This window comes from Gorilla gorilla, chromosome 22, assembly GCF_029281585.2.
Source record: "Gorilla gorilla gorilla isolate KB3781 chromosome 22, NHGRI_mGorGor1-v2.1_pri, whole genome shotgun sequence".
Classification (NCBI taxonomy): Eukaryota; Metazoa; Chordata; class Mammalia; order Primates; family Hominidae; genus Gorilla; species Gorilla gorilla.
The window spans coordinates 34,324,845-34,345,306 of NC_073246.2; the positions used below are offsets into that span (position 1 = coordinate 34,324,845).

General features: G+C 46.4%; 1 protein-coding gene across 9 annotated transcripts in view; it reads left to right on the plus strand.

The window, feature by feature from the left end:
* EVA1C (eva-1 homolog C) overlaps positions 1-20,462 on the plus strand; it is a 102,804-nt gene that overhangs the window by 18,464 nt on the left and 63,878 nt on the right. Inside the window, exon 1 of one of the 9 annotated variants that reach the window (XM_055373985.2) lies at positions 7,047-7,616. The exons of the other annotated variants lie outside the window; for them this stretch is intronic. The gene's annotated coding sequence lies outside the window, so the exon portion shown is untranslated. Of the gene's footprint in view, positions 1-7,046; positions 7,617-20,462 lie in introns of those variants that run through there. 9 annotated transcript variants of the gene reach the window in all.

Below are 20,462 nucleotides of genomic sequence, written 5' to 3' on the forward strand. Positions count from 1 at the left end.
CCTCTCGCCTTCTCTAGCCCCTTTCCCAAGAACCCTCCCAGAATTTAGTCCTGTGAAGGGCCAGGGGTGCAAGGAGTCACCCACACAATGACAGGACCCACCAGCAATACCAGAAGTTGGCCAGCCCTACTCATCCAAATTCCTTTCTGCAGCTGGACATCACAAGGGTTTCAGACTGCCATCCTGTGGCAACTCCATTCTGGGGTCCGGGGATGTAAGGGTTATTGTATTAGTCCATTCTCACTCTGCTAATAAAGACATACCTGAGACTGGGTAATTTATAAAGAAAAAGAGGTTTAATGGACTCACAGATCCACGTGACTGGGGAGGCCTCATGATTATAGCAGAAGGTGTAGGAGGAGCAAAGTCACATCTTACATGGCAGCAGGCAAGAGAGCTTATGCAGGGGAGCTCCCCTTTATAAAACCATTAGATCAGGCAGGGCACAGTGGCTCACACCTCTAATCACAGCACTTTGGGAAGCCAAGGCGGGTGGATCACCTGAGATCAGGAGTTTGAGACCAGCCTGGCCAACATGTTGAAACCCCATCTCTAATAAAAATACAAAAATTAGCCAGGCATGATGGCTCATGCCTGTTGTCTCAGATTCTTGGGAGGCTGAGGCACGAAAATTGCTTAAACCCAGGAGGCGGAGGTTGCAGTGAGCTGAGATCACACCACTGCACTCCAGCCTTGGCAACAGAGTGAGACTTGGTCTCAAAAAAAAAAAAAAAAAAAAATTAGATCTTGTGAGACTTATCCAATGTCATGAGAACAGCAGGAGAAAGACCCACCCCATGATTCAGTTACCTCCCACTAGGTCCCTCCCACAAGATGTGGTGATTATGGGAACTACAATTAGAGATTTGGGTGGGGACACAGCCACACCATATCAGTTACTGAGCTGGGCATCTTCTTTCTTGAATGCACATTGGCCTCTGAGGCACTTCGTGGTTAACCTCATTCCACAGCTGAGAAAACCCAGGCTTGGCACAGGCAAGGGATCTGACCCAATGTCTCCCATCTTATTAGTGGAAGGACCAAGACTGGACCCACAACTATGCTCCTGTTTTGAGTCACCATGCTGCCCCCAAGATCAGATCTCAAAACAAGCAGACATGGGGGGCTCAGAAAGTCCCCAGCCTAGAACTTTCCTGTCACCCAACGACACTAAGGGCTAAGCTGGCTGCTTATTATTCTGGATTCACACTAGAATGACCTTGGGGTGTGTTTCACACATGCCAATGTCTGCAGTTTCACCCCCAGCTAACTGACTATGAATCTCTGGGTTGGGGCCTGGGCACTGATATTCATGCAGAGCTTCTGAGATGATCCTATTACATCGCCAAGGTTGACACCTGTAGAAACATTGCACGCTTTTTCATTTATTTAGTTATTAAATATGTAATATTTATTATTATTTTTCCAGACACAGAAGCGTTGCAAGAATAGTACAAAGACATCCTTTATACCCTTCGCTGAGATTCCCCAGTGCTACCATTTTACCCCATTTGATTTATTATTTTCTAAGTGGCATATAAGTTATCCTTTACCCCTAAATATTCATGTGTATTCCTTAATAACAAGGACTTTCTCTTATATTACCAGGCAATGATCAAAATCAGGAAACTAACCCTGCTACAATACGGTTTTCTAATGTATGGACCTCATTCAGATTTTGCCAGTTAACCCAATAGTGTACATTGGAGCAAAAGATAATCCCAGATCATGCATTATTTTCAGTTGTTGTGTCTCTGTAGGTCCCTTTTAGCCTGGAACAGCTCCTCAGTTTTTCTTTATCTTTCATGGTATTGGTATTCTTGAAGAACGCAAGATGGTTATTTGATAGAATGTCCCTTACTTTGGATTTGGCTGATGTTTCTTGGTGGTGACATTCTTATGCATTTGGGGTGGGACTGTTACAGCAATGGTATCATGTTCTTCTCTGTGCATCACATCAGGAGGGACATGCTGATGGTTTACCCCATTACACCAAAGTGAATGTTGATCATTCAGTGAAGGTGGGCGCAGGTTCATTACATTATATTGCAGAAGCCGTCATCAGCCATACTCGCTCTGATTAACCGATCATCTTCCGTAGCCACTTATCTAACAAGGCTGTAAGGGTCTTGAACTCAGGGTAAGCAAGCCTTAAAGCAGAACAGAAGAAAGAAAGGAAGGCTCTGGAACCTAGAGCTTTGGCAAAGGGGGCAGGTCCGGGGAACGCACCACCAAAGTTGCTCCTGGCATTAGGATGAAGAGGAAGGAGAGCATTCTGTCTAGAAGGGGTTTGGGGTTAGCGAGAGGGGCATGGGAGAGTCAGAGTCTGCCCGCTTGTGGTTTTGCTGAGGGCTACACTGTGGTAGGCAGGTCTTTCGTTGCTGCTCTTGAAAGTGTTGTTCCGCAATCCTTCTCTAAACAGAGCAATTCCCTTTTTCTAAGTTTTGGCCCCCTTTGCAGGTACTTCATCTGTCTTCTGTTCTCTTATTTTTAGAGACAGGGTCTTGCTCTGTTGCCCAGGCTGGAGTGCAGTGATGTGATCATAGGTCACTGCAGCCTTGACCTCCTGGGCTCAAGCGATCCTCCTGCCTTAGCCTCCTGAGTAGCTGGGACTACAGGTGTGCACCACTGCATGTGGCTGATTTATTTTATTTATTTTAGTTTTCTGTAGAGACGAGGTCTCACTTTGTTGCCCAGGCTGATCTTGAACTCTTGGCTTCAAGGGATCCTCCTGCCTCGGAATCCCAAAGTGTTGAGATGACAGGCATGAGCCACCACGCCCACCTCTGTCTTTTCTCTTGGGATTAATGACTTCCGCATTAGCTCCGGGAATAATTTCTGTTAAGGTGATGCCTGGCTTGACGCTTCTGGTAACTCCTGCTGTTTATCTATTGCTTATCTCCAGAACCCATGTGATGCTTCCCACTTCAAAGTGCACTAACGCCAGTCAGCTTGAAGGCATCCCCTGAGCTGCTGGCAAACAAGGCCTTTTTACCCACAGATTAACCTCTTATTTGTTTTAATAAATGATCAAAACTTGGTTTGCCTCCTGTGTGTATGTTGGTTGGGGCCGAGACAGGGTGGTGGTGATTTCTGTTCACCTGGGATCTCAGGCCTCCTGGTGTTCCTTGAACAAAAGTGAGGCAGGCAGAGCAATGAGCAGTGTTCCCCGTCTGCCTCGCTGCCATCAGTATTTCTGCCTGTGGTTGTCTCTGGCGCGTTATCAGGATGTGTCACTCCCTCGTCTTTGTTCCCTCTCCTTCTTATATTTACCTTCACCTGGGCTGCTAAGTGCTGCGGGAGAAACATCGCGTTGTTGTGGAGATTGTGGCCACAACAAATTTAGATTCCCCACCCTCAGGTTGTCCCGCACTGGTCTCTTCCTCATACCTTTGAAGACAACAACTCGTGGAGGTCGTGATATTCATAAAGGTGAACATTTCACAGAGCAGGGCACTGTTGTGGGTTGAACTGCATTCCCTCTCCCACAAAAGACTTCTTGGAGTCCTGACCCCCAGTACCTCAAAATGTGGCAGATTTGGAGATAGTCATTACAACGGTAGTCAAGTTAAAATGAGGTTGATAGAGTGGGCTTTATCCAGTATAATGGGTGTCCTTATGGAAAGGGGAAATTGGCCAGGTGCAGTGGCTCATGCCTGCAATCCTAGCACTTTGGGAGGCTGAGGCAAGAGGATCACTTGAGGCCAAGGTTCAAGACCAACCTGGCCAACATAGGGAGACTCACATCTCTATCAAAAAAATAATAATAAAATAGGTCAGGCACAGTGGCTCACGCCTATAATCCTAGCACTTTGGGAGACTGAGGCAGGAGGATCACTTGAGGCCAAGGTTCAAGACCAACCTGGCCAACATAGCAAGACCCCCATCTCTGTTAAAAAATAATAAAATAGGCCAGGCGCAGTGGCTCACACGTGTAATCTTAGCAGTTTGGGAGGCCGAGGTGGGTGGATCATTTGAGGTCAGGAGTTCAAGACCAGCCTGGCCAACATGGTGAAACCTGTCTCTACTAAAAATACAAAAAAATTAGCTGGGCATAGTGGCGGGCACCTGTAATCCCAGCTACTTGGGAGGCTGAGGCAGAATAATTGCTTGAACCTGGGAGGCAGAAGTGGCAGTGAGCCAAGATCGCACCACTGCACTCCAGCCTGGGTGACAGAGCAGGATTCTGTCTCAAAATAAATAAATAGGCCGGGTGTGGTGGCTCACGCCTGTAATCCCAGCACTTTGGGAGGCCGAGATGGGCGGATCACGAGGTCAGGAGATCAAGACCATCCTGGCTAACATGGTGAAACCCCGTCTCTACTAAAAATACAAAAAATTAGCCAGGCATGGTGGTGGGCGCCTGTAGTCCCAGCTACTCGGGAGGCTGAGGCAGGAGAATGGCGTGAACCCGGGAGGAGGAGCTTGCAGTGAGCCGAGATAGCGCCACTGCACTCTGGCCTGGGCAAAAGAGCGAGACTCCGTCTCAAAAAATAAATAAATAAATAAAATTATATATATATAGATATAGATATGGAAAGGGGAAATTTTGGACACAGATGCACACAGGGAGAAGGCCACATGAAGATTGGACTTATGCTGCCACAAGCTAAGGAGCTGGCGGAAGCTGTGAGGGAGATCCTTCCCTAGCATCCTCAGATGGAGTGTGGCCCTGACAATGCCTTCACCTCAGCCTTCTGGCCTGCAGGTGTGAGACGATGCGTTTCTGTAGTTCTAAGCCACCCAGCTTGTGGTACCTTGTTATAGCAGCCCGAGGCATTTAATACAGCAGCATTCTGAGCCCTTCCCATATAAACTCTTCATTTAATCGTCACCACAACCGCCCTGCCCATAAGTGCTGTTGTTATTGTCTTCATTTTATCTTCGTTTTATCCATGATGTCTGCAGCACAGAGAGGTTCAGTAATTTGCTCATGGTCACTTGAGATAATAAAACCCCACTCTAGGGAACCTCTCATGCCTGCTTCTGGCTATCACCTTTGCTCTCCCCTTTCCTCCTGTCCCCTTCCTCTCCATCTCCTTTATGAGGCCTTCTTTGTTGTCCCATCTCTTTTTCTGTATTTTTACATTTTATTAATTTTTTTTTGTGGGGGGGAAATGGGGTCTCGCTATGTTGTGCAGGCTGATCTTGAAATCCTGGCCTCAAGCTACCCTCCTGCCTCAGCCTCCTGAGTAGCTGGGATTACAGGTGTGAGCCACCATACCCAGCTGTTGTCCCATCTCCTAAATGTCTGCCTTCCCCAGCATCCCTACCCCACAGTTCCTGTCTCAGTAGCCCCTCCTGAGCCTCAGCCACCACCTGTGCTGATGAATTGCTGCTCACCCTCCTCCTAGGCAGGATGCCCCATGGCCACTGCAGGCTCAGCCCATCCACAACAGATTCACAGTGCCTGTCCTTCAGGGCTGGATTTCCTAGATTTCCCAGCCAACGGTACCACTGGCTGAAAACCCTGCAGCCATGCCTAAATCCTCTATATCCCCACAACCAACCCCTGCTGATTTTATGGCTAAATCCCTGTCTTTATAGTCAGGACCAGCTGCAGAATTTGCAAGGCCCAGTGCAAGATGAAAACATGGGCCCCCTTATTCAAAAATCAGAGGAAAAGCACTGCTGAAGTATTAACATATAAAGCATTTTATTTCTTCTGTGGTCTCTGTGTCTCAATTTATCATGATACTGTCATTTGTTATTTAATGTCCTTCTAAGTAAAGAAAAATTCACATTTTAAATTACGAGCATGGATTATACTGTTCCTCTTTACATTATGCAATGCCAGATTTAAATAGGAACATTGGACTCAAATGTGGAATCACAGAAATGACATAATTTGTACTTTGCATGTGGGGTTTTTTTGCCTCACAGAAACAGTGAGACGTTGCAGGAAACTAATTCAGCTGTTTTTTGTGTGTTTGTTTGTTTGTTTGTTTGTTTTTGTTTTTTCGCCTGAGACAGAGTCTTGCTCTCTTGCCCAGGCTGGAGTGCAGTGGTGAGATCTCGGCTCACTGCAACCTCTGCCTCCTGGGTTCAAGCCATTCTCTTGCTTTAGCCTCCTGAGTAGCTGGGATTATAGGAGCCCGCCACCACACCCGCCTAATTTTTGTATTTTTAATAGAGATGGGGTTTTGCCATGTTGGCCAGGCTGTTCTCGAACTCCTCACCTTGTGATCCACCCGCCTCGGCCTCCCAAAATGCTGGGATTACAGACATGAGCCACCACACCTGGCCATTCAATTGTTTTTGTTTCACTTTTTCACACCTATACAATCAACCACCACTCTCTACCTTTGGCTTACTGGTGTGTAAGGAAGAATTGAAAGGAAAAATAACTGTGACTCTGCTATCTTTGCCTCTCCTATGTCATCATTTCCAGTGGAAGTGGTTGGCTACTACAGGGAATCAGATGAGTAGAAAAGGCTGGGAGAGAGTTCCTTGTTTGTTCCTGTTTCTTAGAATGCCATTGACTTGGTTTTCAATTCTGATTCTATAATAAGAGAAAGTGCAACCTCTTGGTGCTGTCAGCATCTCTCGCAGACTCCGTTGTGGACATAGTAGGCTTCCCTTATGCTCACTTGGAGCCTTGCTGGGCTCCCATGCACTGCGGACCCCCCAAGATTCTATGCTCAGGGCACAGCAGACACGCCATGGGGAGTGCGGTGGCAAGGGACAGGGGTAACTCATATTGTTGGTGTCTCGTCTGCCCACGCACATGTTCTATTGCCCTGTTGGATTTTACTGATAAAACATAGATTCAGACTGGGTGCAGTGGCTCATGCCTGTAATCCCAGCATTTTGGGAGGCCAAGGTGGGCAGATCACTTGAGGTCACGAGTTCAAGACCAGCCTGGCCCATATGGTGAAACCCACTCTCTACTAAAAATACAAAAATTAGCCGGGCGTGGTGGCGGGTGGCTGTAGTCCCAGCTACTTGGGAGGCTGAGGCAGGAGAATCACCTGAGCCTGGGAGGTGGAGGTCGCAGTGAGCCGAGATGGCACCACTGCACTCCAGCCTGGGCGACAGAGCCAGACTCTTTCTCAAAACAAAACAAAACAAAACAAACATAGATTCAAACATAAAATGAGGAGGAATTTTAAGACAGTAACAGCAGAGCATTCAGCCAAGCTCCGGGTCCCTCTCAGCATGGGGCCCTGTGTGACTGCACAGGCCAAACACCCATGAGTTCATCTCAATTTCCATCCCTCTCACACCCTTCCCCACTGCTGTGGTCTCAGTTGGCACCTTCCTCATTTCTCCCCCCGAGGACTGCCTGTACCCTGATTTCTTCAAGGGTCTCTCCAGTCCATCAGACACAGGCCAACCCAGGGTTTTTCTGCACTGCAATCCAACCAGCATCACTCCCCTGCTTACCAGCCTGCAGTAGCTCCCGCGTCCCTTCAGGTTAAAATTCAGACTTCTTAGCAAGGCACTGCTTATTTCTCCAGCCTCTGTGACAGCCTCAAACCCTACAATCGAGCTCTGCTGATCCCGGAGAAGCTCCCTCTGAGCCTTTGCACACCTGTCCCTGCTACTTGAGGGTGATTTCCACCTGGTTACCTCCTGGCATCACCTCCCACCTGGAAGCCTTCCTCATCTCTGGGGTAGGTCAGATGTAGCCGTTTTTGCCCTCTCCCTACACACCCTGCGTTTCCTCTCTCCCAGCGTTCATCTCGTGACGTACAATAAGCAATTGACTAACTTGTCCTTAAGGCTAGGGCCATACTGGGTCTTCTTGGTGACGAATGAGGGAGGAGCGAGCGCTTTTGCTCTCTAATGGCATCTGTGGATCACTAGCTGGAGGCCTTGGGACTCTAAGAGCCAAGCTATTCAAGTGCTACAAATAACACCACACAGCCCCCGGTCTTTCCTGTTTCCGCTCTGCGTCTATCAAGGAGGAGCAGCTGTTTTTTGAAGCCCTGCTTTCCTTCCCACAGCTTTGCTCACCCCCACCCTGCTTGATCTCCAAACTCAGAGCCTTGACTTTCCTATAAATACAGTTTCTCTCCAACTCAACTTGATTCATTCATGCAGGGTCCTAGTTCTCTCTTTCTGCCATTCCAATTCTCCTCTTTCCATTACATTTAAGAGAACCCTGGCTGGGCATGGTGGCTTACACCTGTAATCCCAGCACTTTGGGAGGCCAAGGCGGGTGGATCACCTGAGGTCAGGAGTTTGAGACCAGCCTGGCCAATATGGCGAAACCCCATCTCTACTAAAAATACAAAAATTAGCTGGGTGTGGTGGCACATGCCTGTAGTCCCAGCTACTCGGGAGGCTGAGGCAGGAGAATCACTTGAACCCGAGAGGCAGAGGTTGCAATCACGCCACTGCACTCCAGCCTGGGTGACAGAGTGAGACTTTGTCGCAAAAAGAAAAACCAAAAACCAAAACGACCAAGAAAAGGGCATTCATTTATGGTATAAGAGCAGAAAGCAAAAGGCAGAGGTTCCTCAATGGAGCTCTGCTGGGACCATGTGTAGTAGCAGCCATTCAACCTCTTCACCACCCAGCGCACATCCAGGAAAGCCCCACTGGTATTGATTTAGGGGTTATAAATAAACATTATCAAGTAGGTGAATTTGCAGCTACAGAATCTGCAGGTAATGAGGATTGATTGTAGATGCACCAATGAACTGGAGGTCAGATTTTCAACTGAACCGTCCAGGAGATGGCCAGCAACCAAGAGCTAGAAAAAAGGATTCCTGGAGGGTGGTGAAGAAAACAGAAGTCTTAGAGGCTCAGAGACAGATGAATGTAATCCCTCAGCTGTCACCTGAGCTGTGACTATAAAATGAGGCAACAGATGAAGAATAGTAAGCATAAGATTGAAGCCAGGCTCGGTGGCTCATGCCTGTAATCCCAGCACTTTGGGAGGCCAAGGCGGGCGGATCACTTGAGGTCGGGAGTTAGAGACCAGCCTGGCCAACATGGTGAAACTCCGTCTCTACCTAAAATACAAAAAAAAAATTAGCCAGGCCTGGTGGCCCATGCCTGTAATCCCAGCTACTCAGGAGGCCAACGCAGGAGAATCACTTGAACCCAGGAGGTGGGGGTTGCAGTGAGCTGAGATCTTGCCACAGCACTTCAGCCTGGGCAACAGAGCGAGATCACATCTCAAAAAAAAAAAAAAAAAAAAAGATTGGGGCAGTCAGAAGCGACCACCGTCAGTAAAGGAAGGATGAGGGGGAGTGAATAAAGGGTCCACAGGAGAATTAAGAAAGTGTGGGCCCTTGGGGCCATTTGGTGAAGCGGAGCCAGGTCACTGGCGAGTGTGCCAGGGAATCAATTAAGGATGAATATGAAGCTTGAGGCCAGGCCAGCATGATTACCGTGTGGACGCCCGTATTTCTTTACATTTGCTGACTGTCAACCCAGCCTCCTGTGTTTCTGTGAAATACAAAGGAAGAAATGCTGTGACCTCCCCTCATTCTAAGGTGAAACCAAAGAAGGGGAAACTGAGAGACCTGTCTGAAATCCTCCACCAAGCCAATGGGGTGGCTGGAATAGATACAGCTGGTCACCTGACCTGTTCTTTAGGCACGGCTTTTTGGATTTGCCATTTACATCTGCTTCAAGTTTTAGAAACTTCCAGGCTGTGGCTTTTTTGCTGCTTTGGGGGAACAAAGCATGTTTGGTCAAGTGTACAGTAAACCTGTCCTGCTCCTAAATCCAGTCATCTTCAAAATAGATTTTTGAGGTTTATAGTGCTACTCTCCAAATGTCATTATCATCCCTAAAGTGAAAAAAAGGTTTAATTATTATGAGCAGTGAAATTACCATATAATCTTCCAATTAACTGAATAAGGCACCAAATAAGTGCCCCCAAGCCTTAATTTCTACCTTGAAGTTAAGGTAGGTATCATGCTTACCTTGATCATCCTACACATCCTCAAAGTGGGCAGAGTTGAAAGGCTGTCTAAGCGGGTGGGATGGGAGGGGGTGCCCTTCCACCCTCCTGTCTGTTTGTCGAGCTCTGTTGGTCCTTCCGATTGGTTAGCGACCCTGAGTGTTTCTGAGAGCCTTTTGTTGTATGTGAGGGCAGAACCACTAATCTGGCCAATTCCAAGCAGAAAAGATCAAGTATAGATTTCATATCTGAGTTTTAAGTGCTAGTAAAAAGTTGCATTAAGTTATCAAATGCACTGCGATCCTGGCTTCATCGCCAAGTGGCTCTGCGGTTTGAGGATTATGCTGCGTCCCGAAGAAAAGAAAAGAAAATTGTTCCGTTTAGTTGCTTGGGGTAAAGGGGGATTGATCCAGTTACTTTTAAATTAATCTAAGTCAGATGGTGTTAGCTGCATAACTTTCTAAGGTTGGTACTTGGTCAAAGAACAAGGTGTTCATTTTTATAGGATTGAAGGCCTTTGGTTGAAAAGGCGTGAAGAAGTTTCTACCAGTCCTGTTTGAAATAAAATAGTAGTGTAATCTAAGGATTGTAATACAAGACCAATGCAGCACATTTAGAGTAACTTTTTAAAATTGCTTGACAGATGTCAACCAATTAACTTTTTAAAATTAACTTTTTAAAATTGGTTGATGATCTCTCTCTCTCTCCGTAGATGTGTGTGTAGCATATCACATAGAGAAATCTATAAGCCCTGGGTTATGTTGGTTGCTGATGAGGATTAATTAGAACCTACTACTCAATTATTCACTTTTGATCTGCTCTTGCTCTAGTAGTCTTCTTCACTGTGTCATTCATTCAAGAGCTGTTCATTGGGCCAGGCACAGTGGCTCACACCTGTAATCCCAGCACTTTGGGAGGCCAAGGCGGGCAGATCACCTGAGGTCGGAAGTTTGAGACCAGCCTGACCAACATGGAGAAAACCCGTCTTTATTAAAAATACAAAAAAATTAGCCAGGTGTGATGGCACATGCGTGTAATCCCAGCTACTCAGGAGGCTAAGGCAAGAGAATCGCTTGAGTCCAGGAGGTAGAGGTTGCAGTGAGCCAAGATGATGCCATTGCAGTCCAGCCTGGGCAAGAAGAGTGAAACTCCCTCTCAAAAAAAAAAAAAAAAAAAAAAAGAACTCTTCATTTTCCTATATGATGACATACTGCTATATGACAAACTCTTGCTAGCTGCTGGAGATACAGCAATAAATAAAGCAAAGTCCTTGCTTACATCCCAAAGGGGAGAAACAGGCAACAGGTTTCTATGTAGCAAGATACAGCAGAGTCAGGGGTGTGGGGCAGGAGGTGTGCTGTCTTGCAGAGCAACCTGGAAAGGTCTGACTGATGAGGCCACATTGGTACAAGAGGCTGAATGAAGGGAGGAAGGGAGAAAGCAGATGTTTGGAGGAAGACTGCTTCGGGCTGAGAGACAGTCAAAGCAAAGGTCCTGAGGTCAGAGTATGCTTAGCATTTTCAAGAAACAAGAAGGCACTGTGGCTGAAGTCAAGCAGGACAGTGGCAGAAGATGAGGTTGGATGAGGCTGGATGAAGGAGAAGGGGCCCAGTGGCATGGGACTTTGGATTTTTGTTTGGAGTCAGAAACCCATACAGTGGATTGACATGTGTAGACAAATGCCGAGACAGCCACAAAAATCTGAAATCCATACATATAAATACACAAGTGGACAACTACATAGGAAAATCCACTTAAAATACGTGCAAATATATGGGGGAAAATTATGGGGCTTGATGAATCAGAGGGTTGGTGTACAGAAAGGGAAAAGAAGTAAGAAAAAGTGACAAGATGGGAGACAATTGGGTGACTATTAGAAACTAATGTTAACTACAAGAATTCAAAGTCCAGGTGTAGCCCAGAATGAGGTTTCTTCCATTTGGTGCCTCCCCTGTCTTCTGGGGCCTCAGAGTCTGTCCTTGTCCCCTCTGTCATCCACTTGTGACAGCAGACGGGGAGAGAGAGGTAGTGGAGGGTCACAAGGGGTCTCAAGGGCCAGACCTTCAAGTGGCAAACATCATTTCTGCCCTCTTTCCATTGCCCAGAATTTTCCACTGGCCCACTGTACTACAAGGAGACATTGGGGTAGGGCAGGCTGGAAAATATACTACTCCTGTGTGCTCAGGAAGAAAATATATTGTCTCTGCATTGTCTGGACTCTCAGTTTACCTTCTCTCCTCTGTGGTTTGTTTCAGGACTAGGATCTGAGCTCATCACTTAAGAGTTGTCATAGCTATCCTTGGTCATCCCTAACTTGGGAGCCTCCCAAATATCTAAGAAACAGGCTGGTGGCTCTAGTTCTCTTCACAATTAACCTCCAGGTTCACTTTCTTAGTCTCACACCCGGGACTAGAGGAAGGACTTAAACTCATACCTAACTTCACCTTTTGATCTTGATGCCCCTGGGTGTGTAGTGCCAGTCCTGAGCCCTTGGTCATGGGGCCTTTCCTGTACCCTCAGGACCCCTGACTCATGGCTCCCCACCCCCCAACCCCATGCCATTGCCAATTCTCTAAATGCATTCACAAACACAAAAGAAATGAACATCTTTTTCTGGAAAAAGACTTCAAACATGTAAAAACACCTTTTATTATTTGTTTATTTGTGAATACAAGGGTGTGGTCTTTTATCTAAAGCATTAACCAAGTGGAGGGTGGCAGGTTATTAAAAAAAAAAAAAAAAAAAAAGAGGGTGGGAGGGAAGGCAAGGACGTAGCAATTGAATTCCTTTCTTTTCCCAGAAGTAAGATTGTGAAATTGGCCCCTGCTGATTAGGGGACTTTAGCACACCGACGTGGGGCCAGTGACTGATATTCTTATATCCTGCGTTCAGAGTGACTCAGGCAACGTCAACCCTCAGGAAACTCAGATTGCATTGGAAGCCTCTGGCTTCAGAAAAGAAAGAGAGGAAAATGTACAGCTCTTTTGACCTCTTCTAAATACTAGCAACTTTTTAGGTCTTAATTATTAGGAAGGAAGGGAGGGAGGGAGGGAGTGAAGGAGGGAGGGAGGGAGGGAGGGAAGGAAGGAGGAAGAGTGGGGAGGGAGGGTTCCCTTTTCCTCCAGGCTCAGCAGTGACATGTCTGGACTGAGGGCAGCCACGGGGCTATGTACTGGTCTCTGAGCTGTCTACCTTACATGAAGGTGCTCAGAGCTGAGAGGGCTGGCCGCGAGTGTAATTTGATTAGAGCTGGATTGTTCAGCATTGTACCAATGGAAGCTCTATGTTAATTAGTGTTCTTTAAGATTTACAGTACATGGCAGGGTACAGTGGCTCATGCCTGCAATCCCTGCACTTTGGGAGGCCTAGGTGGGTGGATCACCTGAGGTCAGGAGTTGGAGATCAGCCTGACCAACATGGTGAAACCCTGTCTCTACTAAAAATACAAAAAAATTAGCCAGGCTTTGTGGCAAGGACCTGTAATTCCCAGCTACTTGTGAGGCTGAGGCAGAAGAATCTCTTGAACCCAGGAGGCGGAGGTTGCAGTGAGCCAAGATTGCGCCATTGCACTCCAGCCTGGGCAAGAAGAGCGAAACTCCATCTCAAAAAACAAACAAAAAAACCTTACAGTATAATTGTAATACCTTAGAGATGTGCAGTGGTTTATGGTAAAGAAAAAAAAAGATGCTTATGCCCACTATATCATTTAATCATCACAGCAAAACATGAAGCCACCAATTCCAAGAGGTGGCTATCACAGTCATACACCCTAATTCCTAGTGCTCTCTTTTATTTTTATTTTAGCTATTACAGATAACAATAACCAAAGGATTGAATATTTCACTTCTTTATTATTAGTTTGCATTTCCTTGCACATCCAGTGAACGAACTTCCCAAGAGTTGGATCTGTCTCCAAATTCCGGAAAGGTAACTTTCACCTTTAGTAACAGAGTGCAGCACAGCTGTGACTTCATACCATGGGTGACCATGCGAACATCCAGGAATCAAAGGTCTCTTATCCTCCAACCTCTCATTCTTTCTCTTCCCAGAGCACATGTTTCTATGAGACAGGGCCACAGCCAGCAACTCCCACTTCTGACACCAATTGTATGAAAACACACACACACACACACACACACACACACACACACACACACTAAAACTCAAAGTACTTTCTCTATTCTTTCACTCAACAACAATCAACACGGAATATTTTTTGTGACCAAATGTTTGGGGATTCCTCCCCACCAACAAGCAAACAATCAATTCTGCAGCAAATACCAGCTGGGTATATACTCCAATTCAATTCTGACACCATCTACCTGGAGATAGCATCATATCCCACAGATTGAGGCTCGGTCCCCAAGACTATTGCCCTTCTTCCCAGCAGTCACAGTCTGGGCCTCCAGAACTTCTGAACAACCAGCTTCAAGTTGAGGTTCCCATGACCCCCTCCTTGGGTTCCATCAATATGGAGTGGCTCACAGAAAAACTTTAGGGAAGTTTACTTATGTTTATCAGTTTATTATAAAGGCTATTACAAAGGATACAGATGAAGAGACACATAGGGAAAGGGATGGAGGAAGGAGTGCGGAGCTTCTATGCCCACCGTGGGTGCCCTGACCTCCAAAAACCTGTACATGTTCTGCTATCCAGAAGCTCTCCAAACCCAGTTCTTTTGGATTTTTATAGAAGCATCATTACATAGGCACAATTGATTAAATCACTGGCCATCAGTGACCAATATAACCTTCAGTTCCTCTCCTCTCCCTGGAAGTTGGGGTTGGGCTCAAAGTCCCAACTCTTTAATCTTGCCTTGGTCTTTCCAGGGACCAGTCCCCATCCTGAAGCTAGCTAGGGGCTGCCAGCCATCAGTCAACTTATTAGCATACAAAAACACATCACTTTGGAGATTCTAAGGGTTTTAGGAGTTGTATGGAAGGAAACACGTGAAAGATCAAATATATATTTCACAATATCGCACTCCTGTAGAACACTTTGGGACACATACCATGATTCTTTGAAAATCAGTTATTTACATCATTCTGGTATAAATCAATGAAAATGACCAAGGCAAGTTGTAATCATTTTAGGGGGTTTATTTGCCAAAGTTAAGGACACCCACTGGGGAGACAGGTCTATGCCTTTCTCCAAAGATAATTTTGAGGGCTTCAATATTTAAAGGGGAAAGGATGGATATTGGGGGAATATACAATTTTCATAGGAGGGTGAGTAGAGGAAATAGTCATTCATGCTGTCACTTGTCTGGCTAAGGGAATCTGCAATTTTACATAAGATAACGTAAACAATAGGGCAGAGGAAGCAATCAGATATACATTTGCCTCAGGCGAGCAGAAGGATGACTTTGAGTTCTGTCCTGTCCCGTCCCACATCTGTGGATAAGCTATCAATTGACATCGCCAGGGTGAAATTCAACAGAAATATTTTCAAGTAAAGATCTTGGGGCCTGCAAGGAATCTCCTTGTGGGCAAAAGGTGAGCGATGTATGTAGCTTTTTATCTTTGTAGCCGTCTTAGTTAGGAACCAAATGGGAGGCAGGTTTGTGCGACCCAGTTCCCAGCTTGACTGTTCCCTTCGGCTTAGTAAGTATGGGGCCCCAAGATTTATTTTCCTCTCACACTGGTCTTTCTAAAGTCACTGGATTATTTGAATATTAATGGATTTTCCTTGTAAATGTGATGAGGATGACGATCCCAAGAAGGACTTCCCTGTGTCTTTCAGAAGACAGAAGAGAGCTCCTGCCGCTCTTAGGGGTTCATGTCGTGAACTCTTCATCTGTATTCAAAAAATGAAAACCTAAGAACTTTGGTCTAAGCTGTTCTAAAATTTGCTCAACCCAAACCTTTCAGGATACTCCTTTGAGGAAGGTTTTACCCATGGCAGTAGCTATAAGACTTTCTGCTGATACACAGTGGGAGGATTCACCAGGGAAGAGTATCTTGGAGTTACACATGAGCTGCACCAAGATCCCTGAGCGATGTGAAGCTGATAAAAATGAGTCTACATCCAGCTGGGTGTGGTGGCTTACACCTGTAATCCCAGCACTTTGGGAGGCTGAGGCGGGAGGATCACCTGAGGTCAGGAGTTCGAGACCAGCCTGGCCAACATGGTGAAACCCCGTCTCTACTAAAAATAAAAAAATAGCCAGGCGTGGTGGCACGTGCCTGTAGTCCCAGCTACTCGGGAGGCTGAGGCAGGAGAATTGCTTGAACCTGGGAGGCAGAGGTTGCAGTGAGCCGAGATTGTGCCATTGCACTCCAGCCTGGGTGACAGAAAAAGAAAAAAAAAAGAGTCCACATCCTCTCATTTCCTCTCCTCACCAGTTTAACAAGGATCAACAGAGCATCTCCAGGCTCTAATGGATTCCAGGACTGATTTCTTAACAGAGTGTGCACAACTTCCATCTTCCAGGATAGCAAATACTTGCCCACAAATAGAGTTAGATTGTAAAAGCTCTGGCTGAAACTATTAAGAAATAAAGCAGTTTTGACTGATCCAACATGATGGCTAATTTGACTAGGAGGGAATCATTAATAAACAGCTGCATTAGTAGTTGTTCTTTAAAAAGGATCTCTCTTCAACCAGCCAAGAAACCAAGGTGTGGGAAGTTCAGTGGCATGACTCGGCCCAGCACACTGGAATGCATGAGCTTGCCTACCGGGAAAGCAGCATGCCGGAAGGGGTGTGAGATTGGGAGCAGCTCATCTGTCATCTGCCTTTTGTTTAAGGACAACCTTGGCAGCTGGCTCCTGCTCCACCCCACTTCCTACCTTCATCCTGGGAGACGCCTGGTCCACAGGGCATCTTCACTCTCAGTCCTGGCATCCTTGTTTCCAGCAACCTTCTCTACCAACCTCTCCTACGTCCTTCCATGGCCACTCCTGGACATTTCCATAACCTGCAAATCCACCTTGAAATCACTCCTCAAACAACTCGTGGGCACAGCCTCCTGCCTTTCCAGCCTGCTGTGTGATTCCCTCACTCTGACCTTGCTGGTCCTCATCAGGATCTCTGGTCCCTTGCGCCCCTCCCCTCTTCTGTGCTCATTTCCTTTCTTACATTTAGCTTGGAGCCCACGGTTCATCATTTTGAGCCATCTCTTGACAATATCCCCCTTCAAACTTGTCGGACCATAACCCATGGTAAGAAATCTAATACGTATGAGCCTGGCGCAGTGGCTCACACCTGTAATCCCAGCACTTTGGGAGGCTGAGGTGGGTGGATCACTTGAGGTCAGGAGTTCCAGACCACCCTAGCCAAAAACAAAAATTAGCCGGGCATGGTGGCGGGCACTGTAGTCCCAGCTACTCCAGAGGCTGAGGCAGAACTGCTTGAACCAGGGAGGTGGAGGTTGCAGTCAACCAAAATCGCGCCACTGCACTCCAGCCTGGGTGACAAAGGGAGACTCCGTCTCAGGGGGGAGAAAAAGAAAGAAATCTAATACATACGATCTAAGGGGCATGTGCATATGTATTTATCTGTACACATACATATATGCACAAGCCTCTTTCACTTTAACTCAATCACAATTATTTAAAAATCTCTCTCTGAACATCAGTTCTTACAGCTATGTTTCTCTTTTTTTTTTTTTGAGAACTTAATCACATCTGCCAAGTCCCTTTTACCATGAATGTCTGGTAACATAATCACTGATCCTGGGGATTAAGGCCTGTGGACATCTTTGGGGGCCGTTATTCTGCCTACCACATGGACCATCTTTGACTTTCTTCACTTCCACTCACTTTTCTTTTTTCTTTTTTCTTTTTTTTGAGATGGAGTTTTGCTCTTGTTGCCTAGCCTGGCATGCAATGGCGCGATCTCAGCTCACTGCAACCTCTACCTCCCAGATTCAAGTGATTCACCTCCCTCAGCCTCCCGAGTAACTGGGATTACAAGCGCCTGCCACCACGTCTGGCTAATTTTGTATTTTTAGCAGAGATGGGGTTTTTCCATGTTAGTCAGGCTGGTCTTGAACTCTCAATCTCAGGTGATCCGCCTGCCTCGGCCTCCCAAAGTGCTGGGATTACAAGCGTGAGCCACCGCGCCTGGCCCCTCCACTCACTTTTCAACCTTTTCCGAACAAGCTTCTGTCCCCACCCCCCATCCCATATGATTTCAAAATGGTTCTTGATGGCCTCCATGTTGCTGAAACCATGGGGTTGCTCTAATTGTCCTTCTTCCTGACCTTTTGGCACTGTGGACCAAACAGAATGGGGCATGGGCAGGCACCCTGGAGGACCAGAGCATTTGGGCAGCCTGTCCTGCTGTCACCCAGCAGCCCATCCTTGTGGGACTGAGGCTGGCTACAGAAGGCATTCCGCACCCGCTTGCTCCATGAGTTATCCAGGGCTCCATGTGCCTAGGCTTTCTTTATTGTTTAAAAGTGTAGGTCAGATAACTGCAGGTGAAGTTTTCTTAAACATTTTTGTTTACATATCCAAAGTGGATAACTGGGTGAGCTTTCACAAAGTAAAGCACATGCCTGCCATCAGATCAAGGAACAGGGCATGGCCAGCTCGCCCGAGCTCCTCGTTCTCCCCTCCCTCACGCTAGCTCCTCTCCTCCCATAGGTAATGCTATCCTGGGGCCGAGGTGATAGGGATTTTTTTTTCCTTTTAAATAGACTTAATGTGTTAGAGAAGTTCTAGGTTCATAGAAAAATGGAGAAGAGGCCAGGCGCTGTGGCTCACACCTGTAATCCCAGCACTTTGAGAGGCTGAGGCGGGCAGATCACGAGGTCAGGAGTTTGAGACCAGCCTGATCAATATGATGAAACCCCATCTCTACTAAAAATACAAAAAAATTAGCCAGGCGTGGTGGTGCATGCCTGTAATCCTAGCTACTTGGGAGGCTGAGGCAGGAGAATTGCTTGAATCTGGGAGGTGGAGGTTGCAGTGGGCTGAGATCTTACCACTGTATTCCAGCCTGGGTGACAAAGAAAAAAAAAGAAAAGAGAAAAGAAAGAAAGAAAGAGAGAAAGAGAAAGAAAGAAAGAGAGAGAAAGAGAGAGAGAAAGAAAAGAGAAAGAAAAGAAAGAAGAAAGAAAGAAAGAAAGAAAGAAAAAGAAAGAAAGAAAGGAGGGAGTGTGGGAAGGAAGGAAGGAAGGAAAGAAGGAAGGAAAAGGAAAGAGAGAAAATAAAAGAAAGAAAAATGGAGCAAAAAGTGCAGCGTTTTCATCAGCCTCTACTCCTACCTGCCACACACATACACACACACGTGCAGCTTCCCCCACTAGCAATATCAAACCTGAGTGCGATATTTGTCATAATCAATAAACCTACATTGACAAATCACTATCACCCAGAGTCCATAGTTTACATGAGGGCTCACTCTTGGTGTTGTACGTTGCATGGGTTTGGACGTATGGACAATGACATGGATCCACCATTGTAGTATCACACAGGGTAGTTGCAATGCCCAAAAAGTCCTCTGTGTTCCACCAATTCATTCCTCCTTTCTCCTGACCTCTGGCAACCATAGATATTTTCGCTGTGTCCATAGTTGTGGTTTATCCAGAATGTCATATAGTTGGAATCAGACAGTACACAGCCTTTTCAGATTGGCTTCTTTCACTTAGGAATATGCATTTAAGGTTTCTCCATGTCTTTTTGTGGTTTGATAGCTCATTTCATTTTAGTGCTAAATAACATTCCATTGTCTGGATGTGGGCCTAGGTTTCTTTTGTTTTTTGTTTTTTGTTCTTCTTGTTTTTTTTTTTTTTGAGATGGGGTTTCGCTCTGTTTCCCCGGCTGGAGTGCAGTGGCACGATCTCGGCTCACTGCAGCCTCCGCCTCCAGCGTTCAAGCAATTCCCCCACCTCAGCCTCCAGAGTAGCTGGGATTACGGGGGCGTGCCACCACACCCAGCTAATTTTTTGCATTTTTAGTAGAGACGGAATTTCACCATGTTGGCCAGGCTGGTCTCGAACTCCTGACCTCAGGTGATCTGCCCGCCTCAGCCTCCCAAAGTGTTGGGATTATAGGTGTGAGCCACCACAACTGGCCGGGCCTAGGTTTTTGAAGAAGGAATTGAACTGAGTGTAGGGCAGGTTGTACTGCTGAAGTGTCTTCTTTGTACTTGGAATGTGCTAGGACTGATATACTTCAAAGTGCAAAGCACCTGAAGGATCTGGCATTAGTCAATTCTATGCACTGAGCTTCTGCCCCTAGAATACCACTCTCAGAATAAGAATATGGTAAGGCCAGTTGGATAGGTGGGGCATGGATTGGAGGCTCAGGCCACTGCACTGCACGTACAGGTCTTGACGTAAATGGTCTGGAGGAGGTCAAGTTCTGTTTAGCGGGGATAGACTATGTGACAGAGTGAAGAAAGATAATGGTCTAAACGCAGCAAAAGTTTCATTCCCACTCACGTGACAGTCTGTGGAGCAGGCAGCTCCTCTCTTCATGAACCTGGGACCCAGGTATCTTCCATCTTGTGGCTCTGCTTCTCTGGAGCCTTGTCATTTTTTTTTTTCATCTGGCTACAGTGACAAGATCTTTTGGATAAGCCATGAATATTAAACCAAAGGCAAACTCTGAAAATTGATTTGATGTGTGGTCAGCTGCTTATTTAGCAC